The 16,911-nt window shown below is 48.7% G+C and overlaps 1 pseudogene; it reads left to right on the top strand.

The window, feature by feature from the left end:
- Positions 1 to 1,000: 1,000 nt before the first annotated feature.
- Positions 1,001 to 15,734, top strand: LOC144479890 (sialic acid-binding Ig-like lectin 5; annotated as a pseudogene).
- Positions 15,735 to 16,911: the final 1,177 nt, after the last annotated feature.

The raw sequence follows: 16,911 nt of genomic DNA, 5'->3' as shown, positions 1-16,911 counted from the left end.
CGTCGAGTGGCTAGGAGGTAATGAGCGTGTATTTCATTGGGTGGTTTGATATAACGCTTCTTCAGAAGCTCAAGAGCCTTAGTATAATCGGTGGCCGCACGGATCGCGAGGTAGACAGTGTCGCTTACCCTCGCATGGAGGACCCGGAGTCTGTCATCATCTGTAGTGACCGCTGCGGAGGCTGCCAGGTAGTCTTCGAAGCACTTCAGCCAGTGGTCGAAGGTGTTAGGAGCGCCCACCGCACATGGATCTAGTGTAAGGCGTTCCGGCTTCAGGATCTGCTCCATACTCTCTTTTTTTTTCTTTTCGACGAGAGTTTAACAACAGTAAATAAAATTGATGCGCTTCTCAAACACGAGGCCAGATGCTCGGGAAATAAAAGGCTTTTATTTACTGTAATGAAGCAGCCAATAATTATATACACTATCCCAGACTGAAGGGGTCCCAGCCAGAGCAGGAACTTTTATACCTCTCCCAGGAGGCGGAGCCCGACTGGGATGTACCACAACACTACAGTACAAAGGTGTAACAACCCCACCCTAACCCCAACAGCAACAAGTAGCACAACCCAACAGTAACATATGTACATCCTTGTAGTACTGGCCAGACCCTGGCTCAGTACTATCCAGTGGGAACCAACGATGATTCACCACAATGGATAAAATGGGTATAGAGGAATATGGGCCAAATGCGGGCAATTGGGACTAGCTTAGAGGTTTAAAAAAAGGGTGGCATGGACAAGTTGGGCCGAAGGGCCTGTTTCCATGCTGTAAATCTCCATGACTCTATGACTCTAATCGATGATAGTTTATGTGAAACAAAATAGATTCAGCATTGTAAGAAAATATTAATGCAGAATATCATGTCTCAAATGCTCACTTAGTTTAGAACTCAGGTTTAAAAAGATAAATACTTTAAGGATTTTTCATGTTGTTTCAATTGAGTTTTTGATGTTAACAGTTTATATTGAAAATCAGGACCAACTCAAGTTAAAATGAAAATGACAAAGCTTTTTATTCCATCAGGTGTGTCGATCATTGGGGAGGTGACTCAGCCAAGTCTGGTCAGTGTCCTGAGAGGACAGTCAGTCACAATAAACTATACATTTATTTATAATGGGACTTCTAGTGACTGGATTCATGCACACTGGTACAGAAACTCTCTGAGGGAGTCCAACTATTCCTATAGCAGCAATATACCGACCTGCATTCCCGATGTTACTCCGGGTCGATTGAGTCACTGTGTTTCATCACTTAAGTTTGAAAATGTTTCTTCTGATCAGTCTGATTATAATTATATCTGTGTGGTGAAGTTGCCGCTTGTCTACCTGCCAATCCAGATAAGTGGACCAGGAACATGGATACAGAGTTATGGTAAAGTGTTTGCATGTATGATTACAGTTAGACAAACAATAATTGTATTTTACACACACACACATACATAACACATAATATAACCACAGAGACCAATTTCAGGCTTAGTGTAATGCGCACTAACAGGACCTTGTTGTCGGACATGTTGCGCTTATCCATCCGGGTGACCCTAACACTCTATAAATCTGTGCTTGGGCACCAACTTCTCAGCCTTTTGGCTAAGATCAAGCATCAGATCAAGCCCAAGATGGGATGCAGTGCCTTATCTTGTCAGCTTGATTGTCTCACTTGTATATCTTGAGTTGGATTCAATAGGATTTTGAATTTTGTTTTTGGAGCAAACAAGGAATGGATTTGCGTTTGCCTGGTCCATTCTGAACACCTGATTTGTAACTTTAAGGATGGAGTTAAAAAAATAAACAAAGAGGACACTGAGCAGCTGGCTATTACTGTTATGATGGGATGGGTGCCATGGTCCACTTTCTCAACTACATGGCATTGAAATGTTGCACTTGAGATGTTTTATCTCGAAGTATGAAAAAAAGAGAAAGGAAAGCAGCTATTGTTATAAAAAATTGGAGGCTGAAATTTATCAATCTGAAAACTTTCCTCAACTAAACAGTAAAGCTCTGATTTCAGTCTGTGTTTTAAATATAGGAACTGGGTTTTATGGGTTTAAATGTGTGGTGAACCATCGTTGGTTCCCACTGGATAGTACTGAGCCAGGGCTGGCCAGTACTACAGGAATGTATATAGGTTACTGTGGGATTGTACTAATGTTGCTGTTGGGTTAGGGTGGGATTGTTACACCTGTGTTTGTTACTCTTGTGGCACATCCCAGTCGGGCTCCGCCTTCTGAGAGAGGTATAAGACTCCCTGCTCGGACGGGACCCCTTCAGTCTGGGATAGTGTGTTAAAGTTCTGATAGCTCCATTGTTAGTTAATAAAAGCCTTCTTTTACTGAAGCTTCGAGCCTCGTGTCCAATTGATGCGCATCAATTTTATTAACTAAAATTAAACTCTCGACGGAAGAAAAAAAAAGGAGAGTATGGAGCAAATCCTCAAGCCAGAATGTCTGACGCTAGATCCACGTGCGGTGGGCGCTTCTAACACCTTCGACCACTGGCTGAAGTGTTTTGAAGATTACCTAGCAGCCTCCGCAGCGGTCACCACAGATGATGACAGACTCCGGGTCCTCCATGCGAGGGTAAGCGACACAGTCTACCTCGCGATCCGTGCGGCCACCACTTACCCTAGGGCTCTCGAACTTCTAAAGAAGCGCTATACGAAACCTCCTAACGAGATCCACGCTCATTACCTCCTCGCTACACGACGTCGGCAGTCGGGCGAAACCATGGAGGACTACGCCAATGAGCTCTTACAGCTAGCCAGGGGCTGTGATTGCAAAGCTGTGTCGGCTGAGCAGAGCATGTACGACCTCGCCCGAGATGCGTTTGTGGCCGGGGTCGGGTCTTCATACATCCGTCTCAAACTGCTAGAAAAGGGTAATCTCAATCTTACCCAGGCCATGGAATTAGCTGAAATGCTCGAGTCGGCTTCGAAGAGCTTAGTCCTATATCCAGAGGACCACGTGGAGACAACGTGGCAGGAGCAGTCGCAAATCCCTCCTCGCCCCTCGGGCTTGAAGTGCTGTGTTATGGCGTGCTCCCATGTGGGCCAGACGACGGCTGCAGCCCCATGCGGCCCGCGGTGCTATTTCTGCGGAGGAGCAAAACATACCCGACAAAAGTGTCCCGCTAAAGCGGTAATCTGTACCGCATGCGGTAAAAAGGGGCATTATGCAAAGGTGTGCAGATCGAAGCCCAGGAACGGCAGTGCAGCCCGCGACTCTTCGGAACTGGGATCATCACCATCGTCGTCGAAGTCCTCGCGGGGTTCGTCCACGTGCGAGTCCAGGACGACGCCATTGCGGTCGACGGAGTCGGAGGAGGATGACCACCAGGGGTCGCTGAGTTTGGCGCCCTCACCCATGTGCGATTCATGGGGGCGGCCATGTTGGTCGACGATGACCACGAGCGACCAGCAGGGTTCCTCAGCATCGACTTCAGCTGCCTGCAGTGACGTTCATGGACCAACGGTGGCGTCGATCATCCTGGACCAGGCTAAGCCTCACAGGCTTGATCGTTCAATGATGGATATCCAGGTAAACAATCATGTGCTTTATTGTCTGTTTGACAGCGGGAGCACTGAGAGCTTTATCCACCCTGACACTGTGAAGAGGTGTGGACTCCAGATTCAACCTGCCAAACAGACAATCTCTATGGCATCAAGGTCCCGGTCTGTCGCTGTGCTAGGAAGTTGTGTGGTAACCTTGAAAGTACAAGGCACAATTTACGAGCGTTTCAGGCTCCTTGTGTTGCCGTATCTTTGCACACCAATTCTTCTCGGACTAAACTTCATGGTCCACTTGAGGAGTGTGATCCTACAGTACGGTGGGCCACTCCCTTCGCTGGCAGTGGGAGAACAGCTGCAGTCTCCAAATTGCCCAACGCGCCCCGCCTGCAATCTTTCTACGTTAAAGATCACCACACCCTCTTTATTTCAGAATCTGGTACCAGGCTGCAAGCCCATCGCTACTAAAAGTAGGCGTTACAGCACTGAGGATCGGATCTTCATCAGATCTGAGGTTCAGCGACTCCTCAAAGAAGGGATCATACAGCCCAGTGCTAGTCCGTGGAGAGCACAGGTCATGGTGGTCAAGAGCGGGAACAAACCCCGGATGGTCATTGATTACAGTCAGACCATTAACCGATATACGCAGCTGGATGCGTATCCTCTCCCGCCCATATCTGATATGGTCAATCAGATTGCGCAGTACCGGGTGTTCTCCACCATAGACCTCAAGTCCGCCTACCACCAACTGCCCATTCGCCCAGAGGACCGACAGTACACGGCCTTTGAGGCGGATGGTCGTTTGTATCATTTTCTTAGGGTTCCATTTGGTGTCACCAATGGGGTCTTGGTCTTCCAGCGTGCTATGGACCGAATGGTGGACCAGAACAGGCTGCGGGCTACCTTTCCGTACCTGGATAATGTCACCATCTGCGGCCATGATCAGCAGGACCATGACACAAATCTCCATAACTTCTTACGCACTGCATCTCGCCTGAACTTGACCTACAACAGGGAGAAGTGTGTATTCCGTACGCGCTGGTTAGCCATCCTGGGATACGTGGTGGAAAACGGGGTAATTGGCCCTGATCCAGACCGTATGCGCCCCCTTGCTGAACTTCCCTTGCCCGCTAGCGCAAAAGCACTGAGAAGATGCCTAGGCTTCTTCTCCTATTATGCGCAGTGGGTCCCCAACTACGCGGACAAAGCCCGTCCGCTTATTAAGTCCACGACTTTCCCACTCACGCCAGAGGTCCAATTGGCCTTCAAGGAATTGAAAGACGACATTGTGAAAGCCACGATGCACGCGGTAGACGAATCCATCCCTTTTCAGGTGGAAAGCGATGCATCTGATTTCGCCCTGGCCGCCACACTTAACCAGGCAGGCAGGCCCGTCGCGTTTTTTTCCCCCACCCTCCAAGGCCCCGAAATTCGGCATTCAGCGGTGGAGAAGGAGGCCCAGGCCATTGTGGAGGCCGTCAGACACTGGCGCCATTACCTGGCGGGAAAGCGGTTCACCCTGATCATGGACCAGCGGTCCGTGGCGTTCATGTTCAACAACTCGCAGAGGGGCAAGATCAAGAATGACAAGATCTTGCGGTGGAGAATTGAACTCTCCACCTATAACAGCGATATCATGTATCGTCCAGGGAAACTCAATGAACCGTTGGATGCCCTATCGCGCGGAACATGCGCTAGTATTCAGGAGGATCGCTTGAACGCCCTCCATAATGATCTGTGCCATCCTTGGGTCACTCGGCTCTACCACTTTGTCAAAGCCCGCAACCTGCCTTACTCGGTGGAGGACGTCAGGTCGGTAACAAGGAGCTGTCGGATTTGCGCGGAATGCAAACCGCACTTTTACCGACCTGACCGGGCACATTTGGTCAAGGCCACTCGCCCCTTCGAGAGGCTGAGTGTTGATTTTAAGGGCCCCCTTCCCTCAACAGATCGGAACGTGTACTTTCTGAACATAATCGATGAGTTCTCCCGGTTCCCGTTTGTTGTCCCCTGCTCGGACACATCAGCTGCCACAGTGATCAAGGCATTCCGTGATCTTTTTACCCTGTTCGGGTACCCCAGCTATATCCATAGCGACAGGGGCTCGTCGTTCATGAGCGATGACTTGAGGCAATACCTGCTCTCATACGGGATTGCCTCTAGTAGGACCACGAGTTACAACCCTAGGGGTAATGGACAGGTGGAACGAGAGAATGCTACAGTCTGGAAGGCTGTCCTATTGGCGTTGAAATCCAAAGGTCTTCCAGTCTCCCGTTGGCAGGAGGTCCTCCCTGATGCGCGTCACTCTATTCGCTCCCTCCTGTGTACGGCAACCAATGCTAGTCCCCACGAGAGGATGTTCTCATTCCCTCGGAAGTCTTCCTCGGGGATATCTTTACCAGCCTGGTTGACGTACCCAGGACCCGTCTTCCTGCGGCGACATGTAAGTGCCCGCAAGTCCGACCCCTTGGTCGAACAGGTCCACCTCCTCCACGCCAACCCTCAGTATGCCTATGTGGCATATCCTGACGGGCGAGAAGACACAGTCTCGATCCGAGACCTGGCGCCTGCAGGGGACGTAGCAACTCCTGTCGCTCCCATACCCCCAGTGACGAATCCATTATCTCTTATTTCTTCCCCGGACACGGAGCGGGCAGCATCGGGACCATTGCTTAACAATTTTACTCCAATGCACAGCTTGCCTGAGCCCCGAAGATGGTCGCCACCGCAGGATGTGTCAGGATCCCCTGCACTACCGTCTCATCAGGGTCAACCGGCCTGTGAGTCCGTGGAAAAACAGCTGGACGCCATTTTGGGGAGAACGCCACCGCAAGTGCCTACTCCGGTGTCACAGCCGGTATTGAGGAGGTCACAACGACGGTGCGGTCCCCCTGACCGTCTGAACTTATAATCTGCTGACATTTTAGTCTGTTTTCGTACCCCGCCGGCCTTTGTTCTCAAAGGAGGGGTGAATGTGGTGAACCATCGTTGGTTCCCACTGGATAGTACTGAGCCAGGGCTGGCCAGTACTACAGGAATGCATATAGGTTACTGTGGGATTGTACTAATGTTGCTGTTGGGTTAGGGTGGGATTGTTACACCTGTGTTTGTTACTGTTGTGGCACATCCCAGTCGGGCTCCGCCTCCTGGGAGAGGTATAAGACTCCCTGCTCGGACGGGACCCCTTCAGTCTGGGATAGTGTGTTAAAGTTCTGATAGCTCCATTGTTAGTTAATAAAAGCCTTCTTTTACTGAAGCTTCGAGCCTCGTGTCCAATTGATGCGCATCAAAATGCACGGACTTAAAGTTTTGAACACAATCCCTTTTAGTAACAGAAAGCATTTGTATTTTGGAAAGTACACGGTCACTCCTGTTAAAACAGTGTTTCAGATAACTCATGAAGAATATTTACAAAAGAAATCTTAGGTAACAGTTAAAGATCCTGATTATCAGGCATTTTGCATGTCTGAATTATGTAATTTTGGAGTTGATTTGCAGCTGATGCTTAATGTCATGAAACACTATCCACAGGAATTCCAAAACGTCTTGCTCTCGTCTTACAAATCCCTTCATGTTGCACACCTCATCCCATCTTCCCTATAGCCTTACATCATGGTATACTCCTTTTGTCAACCAATCTTGGCCACTAGTCAGACTATAAGACCATAAGAAATAGTAACAGGAGTAGGCCATTTGGCCTCTTCAGCCTGTTCCGTCAGGCTGATTTATCATGTTCACTCTCCTGCTATTTCCCCATCACCCTTGATTCCCTTACTGATCAAAAATCTATCTATCATAAGAACATAAGAACATAAGAAATAGGAGCAGGAGTAGGCCATCTAGCCCCTCGAGCCTGCCCCGCCATTCAATAAGATCATGGCTGATCTGAAGTGGATCAGTTCCACTTACCCGCCTGATCCCTATAACCCCTAATTCCCTTACCGATCTCTGCCTTAAATATACACAAGGACTCTGGCCCCACAGCTGTCTGTGGCAAAGAGTTCCAGTGACTCACAATAAGTACAGTAAATCATAGAAACCCTACAGTGCAGAAGGAGGCCATTCGGCCCATCAAGTCTGCACCGACCACAATCCCACCCAGGCCCTACCCCCACATATTTACCCGCTAATCCCTCTAACCTACACATCCCAGGACTATAAGGGGCAATTTTTAACCGGGCCAATCAACCTAACCCGCACATCTTTGGACTGTGGGAGGAAACCGGAGCACCCGGAGGAAACCCACGCAGACACGAGGAGAATGTGCAAACTCCACACAGACAGTGACCCGAACCGGGAATCGAACCCGGGACCCCGGAGCTGTGAAGCAGCAGTGCTAACCACTGTGCTACCGTGCCACTTAAAGTGTTTTAAAATTCTGAGCAAACTATTCATTCAGCTGTAAATGCTTTTGCATTATGATAATGAGTACATTTTCAGAATACTGGCACTAAAAAATCATTCCAAACGTCGCCATTATATTCAGTGAAATTGATGTTATTAAATTTTCACAAGGCTGGATATTAACTTTGTATTTTAACCCACTATTTTCTCCTCCCTCAGAACTCCCTGAAATATCCACTGTGGGTGGTGCTTTGGTAGCTGGACGTGAGTTCAAACTGATCTGCTCTGTCAAGGGGCTGTACTTGGAGAATATCTTCTTTAAGTGAGCATGTCATGGAGCAAACATCTTCACATATATCAGCATTGCTAAACTCAAGAACAACAGTGAATGGTACACCTGTTGCCAGCAGCCAGCTTGAGGTCATTCCAAAAGTGACTGACCATGGAATTGTCTGTAGATGTGAGATAAACCATGTGACTTTCAGACAACCGGTAACAAATGAGATCAAACTGCATGTTATGTGTGAGTACTTTTTAGTAATGGTCATGTGCTTGAGGTATAAGAATACTGCTTCCTGTCCGATTAGCAATTCCCCTTTAGTCTGTGGTTTACGTTTGGGTGAGCTTTGTTTGGTTTGCAGTGCTCCTACCTCTGCATTAGAAAGTTGAGGTTTTGAGCTTCATACCAGGACATGAACACAATACTGAGAAAGTGTTACATTGCTGAGGATATCCTCCATTGGGTATGTTAAAACAGGATCCTCTCTATTGCTTCAAGTGAATTTCAAAGATACCCTAGTCTGATTTGAAGCTAAGTTTAGAGTTATTGTGCTGATCAGTATTCACCCAAACAGAAAATACCATTGAGACAGAATTTAACCATTTGTTCACCTCATGGTTGTTTTGGGTTATTCTGTCATAGAACAGCTGCTGCGTTCAACTACATACAGCCAGGATATTCTAAAAATGCAACTCATTGCTGATTTCATCGAATCATAGAATCCCTACAGTGCAGAAAGAGGCCATTTGGCCCATCGAGTCTGCACCGATCACAGTCTCACCCAGCCCCTATTCCCATAACCCCACATATTTACCCTGCTAATCCCCCTGACATTAGGGTCAATTTAGCATGGCCAATCAACCTAACCCGCACATCCTTGGACTGTGGGAGGAAACCCACGCAGACTTGGGGAGAATGTGCAAACTCCACACAGACAGTAACCCGAGGCCGGAATCGAACCTGGGCCCCTGGTGGTGTGAGGCAACAGTGCTAACCACTGTGCCGTCCCTGATTTAAACTGAGTATATAACATTCAGTAAACATTCCCATTGAGACATATTGTGCTGAACCGTCGTTGGTTCCCACTAGATAGTACTGAGTCATGTATATATGTATATATGTTGCTGTTGGGGTTAGGGATGGGTTGTTCTACTTGTTGCTGTTGGGGTTAGGGTTGGGTTGTTACACCTTGTATTATAGTGTTGTGGTACATCCCAGTCGGGCTCCGCCTCCTGGGAGAGGTATAAAGGTCACTGCTCTGTCTGGGACCCCTCAGTCTGGGATCGTGTATATAATTAGTAGCTGCCTTGTTACAGCAAATAAAAGCCTTTATTTCCTGAGCATCAAGCCTCGTGTGTGATAACGCGCATCAATTTTATTTGCTGTAAATGAACTCTTGTCTAAGAAAAAAAAAGAGTATGGAGCAGATACTGAAGCCTGAATGCCTTACACTAGATCCACGTGCGGTGGGCGCCTCTAACACCTTCGACCACTGGTTGAAATGTTTTGAGGACTACCTGGCAGCCTCCGCAGTGGTCACCACAGATGATGACGAGGGTAAGCGACACTGTCTACCTCGCGATCCGTGCGGCCACCGATTACACAAAGGCCCTCGAGCTTCTGAAGAAGCGTTATATTAAACCGCCCAATGAAATACACGCTCGTTACCTCTTAGCCACTCGACGACGGCAGTCCGGCGAAACGATGGAGGAATACGCGAACGAGCTCCTACAGCTAGCCAGGGTCTGTAACTGCAAAGCAGTGTCGGCAGAGCAGAATATGAACGACCTCGCTCGAGATGCGTTTGTGGCGGGAGTCGGATCGTCGTACATCCGACTCAAACTACTGGAGAAAGGTAACCTTGACCTTACCCAGGCAATAGAACTAGCGGAGATGCTGGAGACGGCCTCCAAAAGCCTAGTATTGTATCCTGAAGACCACGTGGAGACAACGTGGCAGGAGCAGTCGCCAATCCCTACTCGTCCCTCGGGTTCAAAATGCTGCGTAATGGTGTGCTCACACTCGGGCCAGACGACGGCAGCAGCTCCGGGCGCCCGCGGTGTTACTTCTGAGGGGGAGCGAAGCATACTCGGCAACGGTGTCCCGCTAAAGCTGTGTTGTGCTCCGCCTACGTAAGAAAGGGCACTATTCGAAAGTGTGCCGATCTAAATCTGCTTCTCGGAACAGCAGTGCGGCCTGCGATTCCTCAGAGCCCGGTTCTTCGTCGTCAAAATCATCGAGGGTTTCATCCACATGCGAGGCCAGGACGACGCCATTACGGTCGACGGAGTCGGAGATGTGTGACCACCAGGGGTCGCTGAGTTTGGTGCCATCACCCACGTGCGACCTATGGGAGCGGCCATGTTGGTCGGCACCGACCGCGAACGACCAGCAGGGGTCATCCTCGTCAATTTTAGCTGCCTGCAGTGGCGCTCATGAACCAACGGTGGCATCGATCATCCTGGACCAGGCCAAGCCTCATAGACTTGACAAGTCTATGATGGACATTCAGGTAAACGACCACTTGATTTATTGTCTGTTTGACAGCGGGGTACTGAGAGCTTTATCCACCCAGACGCTGTGAAGCAGTGTGGACTCCGGATTCAACCTGTCAAACAGACAATTTCTATGGTATCAAGGTCCCGATCTGTCACCGTGCTAGGGAGTTGTGTGGTAACTTTAACGGTGCAAGGCACAGTTTACGAGCGTTTCAAGCTCCTAGTGTTGCCGCACCTTTGCGCACCAATACTTCTCGGACTAAACTTCATGGTTCACTTGAGGAGTGTAACCCTACAGTACGGTGGGCCACTCCCTTCGCTTTCAGTGGGAGAACAGCAGCCTCCAAATTGCCAACGCCTGTAGCCTCCTGCGCTGAAGATCACCACACCCTCCCTGTTCCAGAATCTTGTGCCTGGCTGCAAGCCCATTGCGACTAAGAGTAGGCGTTACAGCGCTGAGAATCGGATCTTCATTCAATCTGAAGTTCAGCGGCTCCTCAAGGAAAGGATCATACAACCCAGCGCTAGTCCGTGGAGAGCGTAGGTCGTGGTGGTCAAGAGTGGGAACAAACCCCGGATGGTCATTGACTATAGTCAGACCATTAATAGATACACGCAGCTGGATGCGTATCCCCTCCCGCGCATATCTGACATGGTCAATCAGATTGCGCAGTACCGGGTGTTCTCCACCATAGACCTCAAGTCTGCCTACCACCAACTCCCCATTCACCCAGAGGACCGACAATACAGGGCTGTTGAGGCGGATGGTCGCTTGTATCACTTTCTCAGGGTTCCCTTTGGTGTCACCAATGGGGTCTCGGTCTTCCAGCGTGCTATGGACCGAATGGTGGACCAGAACGGACTGCGGGCTACCTTCCCGTACCTGGATAACGTCACCATCTGCAGCCATGACCAGCAGGACCACGACACAAATCTCCTGAATTTCCTACGCACTGCATCTCGCCTGAACCTGACCTACAACAGGGAGAAGTGTGTGTTCCGTACGCGCCGTTTAGCCATCCTAGGATACGTGGTGGAAAACGGGGTCATTGGCCCTGATCCAGACCGTATGCACCCCCTCTCTGAACTTCCCCTGCCCACTAGCGCAAAAGCACTGAGAAGATGATTAGGCTTCTTCTCTTATTATGCGCAATGGGTTCCCAATTACGCGGACAAAGCCCGTCCGCTCATTAAGTCCACTTCTTTTCCCTAACACCAGTGGCCCGATTGGCCTTCGATAAATTAAAAGCCGACATCGCGAAAGCTACGATGCACGCTGTTGATGAGTCCATCCCCTTTCAGGTGGAGAGCGATGCATCTGATTTCGCCCTGGCCGCCACACTTAACCAGGCAGGCAGGCCCGTCGCATTTTTTTCCCGCACCCTCCAAAGCCCCGAAATTCGGCATTCAGCGGTGGAAAAGGAGGCCCAGGCTATTGTGGAGGCCGTCAGGCACTGGCGCCATTACTTGGCGGGAAAACGGTTCACCCTGATCACGGACCAGCGGTCCGTGGCGTTCATGTTTAATAACACGCTGAGGGGCAAGATCAAGAACGACAAGATCTTGCGGTGGAGAATTGAACTCTCCACCTATAACTATGACATCATGTACCGTCCAGGGAAACTCAATGAGTCCTCGGATGCCCTCTCACGTGGAACATGCGCCAGTGTACAGGAGGACCGTTTGCAGGCTCTCCATAATGACCTATGCCATCCTGGGGTCACTCGGCTCTACCACTTTATAAAAGCCCGCAATCTGCCCTACTCGGTGGAGGACGTCAGGTCTATAACAAGAAGCTGTTGGGTATGCGCGGAATGCAAACCGCACTTTTACCGACCTGACCGGGCACAATTAGTCAAGGCCACTCGTCCCTTCGAGAGACTGAGTGTCGATTTTAAGGGCCCCCTTCCCTCAACAGATCGGAATGTGTACTTCCTCAACATCATTGACGAGTACTCTAGATTCCCTTTTGTTATTCCCTGCTCTGATACATCCGCTGCCACGGTTATCAAGGCATTCCGTGATCTTTTTACCCTGTTCGGGTACCCCAGCTACATTCACAGCGACAGCGGCTCGTCGTTCATGAGCGATGACTTGAGGCAATACCTGCTCTCATACGGGATTGCCTCTAGTAGAACCACGAGCTACAACCCTAGGGGTAACGGACAGGTGGAATGTGAGAATGCGACAGTCTGGAAGGCTGTCTTACTGGCGTTGAAGTCAAAAAGCCTTCCAGTCTCCCGTTGGCAAGAGGTGCTCCCTAATGCGCTCCATTCCATACGCTCACTCCTGTGTACGGCAACCAACGCTACTCCCCATGAGAGGATGTTTTCATTCCCTCGGAAGTCTTCCTCGGGGGCCTCATTACCGTCTTGTTTGACGTACTCAGGACCTGTCCTCCTGCGGTGACATGTAAGGGCCCGCAAGTCCAACCCGTTGGTCGAACAGGTCCATCTCCTCCACGCCAACCCTCAGTATGCCTATGTGGCACACCCTGATGGGCGAGAGGACAAGGTCTCGATCCGAGACCTGGCGCCCAGCAGGGGATGGAGCAACCCCTGTCGCTCCCATACCCCCTGTTACAAACCCCATAACTCTTGTTTCCCCTCTGGACACGGCGCGGGCAGCATCGGGACCATTACTTAACCCTTTTACTCCCGTGTACAGCTTGCCAGAGTCCAGAGGATGGTCGCCACTTCAGGGCGTGTCGGAACTCCATGGATTACCGTCACCTCAGGGTCAACCGGCCCGTGAGTCTGTGGAGGAACAGTTGGACATTGCCTTGGGGAGAACGCCACCGCGAGTGCCTACTCCGGTGTCATCGCCGGTATTGAGGAGGTCACAACGACGGTGCGGTCCCCCTGACCGTCTGAGCTTATAGACTGATGACAAATTATTCTGTTTTTGTACCCCGCCGGCCTTTGTCTTCAAAGGAGTGGTGAATGTGGTGAACCATCGTTGGTTCCCACTAGATAGTACTGAGCCAGGGTCTGGCCAGTACTACAAGTATGTATTTCTGTTGCTGTTGGGGTTAGGGATGGGTTGTTCTACTTGTTGCTGTTGGGGTTAGGGTTGGGTTGTTACACCTTTGTATTATAGTATTGTGGTACATCCCAGTCGGGCTCCCCCTCCTGGGAGAGGTATAAAGGTCTCTGCTCTGTCCTCGACCCCTCAGTCTGGGATCGTGTATATAATTAGTAGCTGCCTTGTTACAGCAAATAAAAGCCTTTATTTCCTGAGCATCAAGCCTCGTGTGTGATAACGCGCATCACATATGTTCTGTTTGGGATCAAAGCTTATCGTACTATCCCCTACTCTAATTCAGTCTCTGTCAAGATCCCTGAGTTCAAGGAATCATAGAATCCCTACAGTGCAGAAGGAGGCCATTCAGTCCATCGAGTCTATACCGTCAACAATCCCATCCAAGCCCTATCCATGTAACCCCATGTATTTACCCTGCTAACCCCTTCACACTAAAGGACAATTTAACATGGGAAATCACCTAACCCACACATCTTTGGAATGTGGGAAGAAACCGGAGCACCCGGAGGAAACCCATGCAGACATGGGGGGGAATGTGTAAACTCCACACAGACAGTCACCCAAAGCCGGAATTGAACCCGGGTTCCTGGCGCTGTGAGGCAGCAGTGCTAACCACTGTCCCACCGTGCCGCCCCAAGTTGTATGACATCTCATCCAAGTTCTTCCTTTCAAAATATTTTGAAACCAAGGTTGGGCCTCACTTGCCAACCAGCACCTGAGTAACCTTGTTGACATTTTTTAAACTTGCTCATGTTCCAAACCAGGGGCTTTGACCCTTCAACCAGATGGTACATATGAAACAGAAGTTTTGATATATAATAGGTGGGAGTTTCCGGCCGCCCTCGCCCCAAGGGTGCAAGATCCCATCTGTGATCAACGGACCTTGGTTGGTCTGTGTCCCACCCGCTACAATTCCCGAGATGTGTTTAAGCATTCATTTGCAGTTGTTACATTTATTCATATTTGGTACATTTTGATTAATTTCTGTACAGGTATTCTTGGATAAATTTTTAATTTCATTTTGTTGTTAGATGGACCACAAGATCCCATAATCACGCACAGGATTAGCAACAGTGGAAGTTACCATCAAGGGACCAATAGTCCCATCACTGTCCTGGTGGACTCATTCCTGGAACTGAGATGCTCTCAGTTCCAACTACACTCAAGAAGCACAACACCATCCAAGAACCAATCTCTTCTGTGATCTGGGTGAAGGGCAGTGAAAACTACACTGAAATGTCACAAATCACAGCTGGATTAAATAGTTCAAGAGTAAAGATGACAAATATAGAGCCCGAAGATGGAGGAACCTATTGGTGTATAGCAAACAATAGCTACAGCTGGAGAAATACAAGTGTTTGGATAAAAGTTAAAATTGAAGGTAATGTTTTTTTAATCATGAGTTTGGTGTATGAGTATGAAGGTAGAATTTGTCCCTAAACTTGTGCACCATCAACAAGGCAGGAGTCTGATGAGTACCTGGATGAGTGCGGTTCCAACTACACTCAAGAAGCACAACACCATCCAAGACAAAGCAGCCCACTTGATTGGCACCCCGTCCATAACTTCACCTACCACCCCCTCCATCACCAATGCACATTGGCAGCAGTGTGTACCATCTATAAGATGCACTGCAACAATTCATCAAGTCTCCTTCAACACATCTTATGAACCGACAACCTCTGCCACCTAGAAGGACTAGAGGCAGCAGAGACTAGGGGCAGCAGATGCATAGGAAAAGCACCGACCGCACATTCTCCTTCAAGTCACACACCATCCTGACTTGGAGCTATATCGCCATCCCTTCACTGTTGCTGGATGAAAATCCTGACACTTCCTTCATTACAGCGCTATAGCTGTGCCGACAGCACATGGACTGCAGTGGTTCAGGAAGTTGGCTGCCAATCACCCTTTCAAGGGCAATTCAATAAATGCTGGCCAAAGTACCACAACAAAAATCTTTCTGTGACAATTTAATTTGCAAACCTTTCCATGATTATAGATCTGCTAGGCATGCGCTACACCATGTACAGCATATTTCTATTCCATATTGTGTTTGGATAAAAACGTAGCCCGAATATTGCTCTGAGTTTATACTGGTACTCTTTCCATTGCTTTAAAGGAATTTATATTGCTTTGAAAACAAAATCATAGTAAGTGGAGAATACGGTTAGATTTAATAGAGTATCTGATGTGACTTACCTTTCTATATTTTATTGCCTTTCAACAAATAATAACCAGGTTAAAGATCAGTGATTAATATTTCTAGTTTGTGAAACAGTTGGCATGTTAACTACTATGGAAAGAATGGAGATCATTGGCTCAGAGTTTGCTGTAGCAGTGCAACTCATGGCATACCCTGTTGGTTAAATTTATTTATGCATATTTAAATTTCAAAATATCTTCCTGTAAAGTTGCTAGAAATGTGAGCTAATGTAGACCCTGGATAACAGGGAAGCTGGAATCTTAGTGAGCAATGGCACAGTGTTTTTCCTTAACCAAGGAGGAAAAATAAATGATTTAAGATTTGATGTGTAAAAAAATCACCAGCAACGTTGACTACCAGAAGGAATAAGAGCCCACATTTAATTGTCCACTTTCTGGGCAAGATAAGTTGATTGGCAGTTATTAATAACAACCTGACATTAATTGGGTAATTATGATGTTAATTATAGGAGAAAGGTTTTATGATCAATTTAATGAACAAAATGCAACAACTTTATGAAAGTCATGGGGAGATTGGGGGAAAATTGGAATTTTTGCAAAGGTCATGTCAGAATATTGCAAAATGGACATCAGTCTGTGGCAATCCACAATCAATGGGCTATGTTTGCCTCATCATAAACTGCTGTCCAATTTGCACATTAATTGCAGTGTGTTTAGTTCACATGTCGTTCATTTTCAGCGCACTTTGGACTAATGTCCAAACAGAAAATACCAAAGTCTAGAGAAGATTAACCAACTCCCTCCTCCCCACTTCCAAGAAAAATGGGAGAGGGTCCAGTGAGAGATTGAAATGTTGAGGGTGATTCTCCCAGCCCACTGCACTGCTCTGGGACTAACGGGGAGCTGGCGGCCCGACCCCACTGGAGTGAAGGGAGTCCATGGAGGCTCCCTGGGAGGTCTGGGGTAAGGGGGGGTGTCCCCTGGGCATTGCCAGCCTGGCAGTGCCAGCCTGGCCACCCAGCACTGCCCAAGGAGCAAAGTGGCAATGTCCAAGGGGTACCTTGGCACTGCCCAC

Source organism: Mustelus asterias, chromosome 27 (genome assembly GCF_964213995.1).
Source record: "Mustelus asterias chromosome 27, sMusAst1.hap1.1, whole genome shotgun sequence".
Classification (NCBI taxonomy): domain Eukaryota; kingdom Metazoa; phylum Chordata; class Chondrichthyes; order Carcharhiniformes; family Triakidae; genus Mustelus; species Mustelus asterias.
Note: the sequence above shows the minus strand (reverse complement) of the source record. Positions and strands in the feature narration are given on the sequence as shown.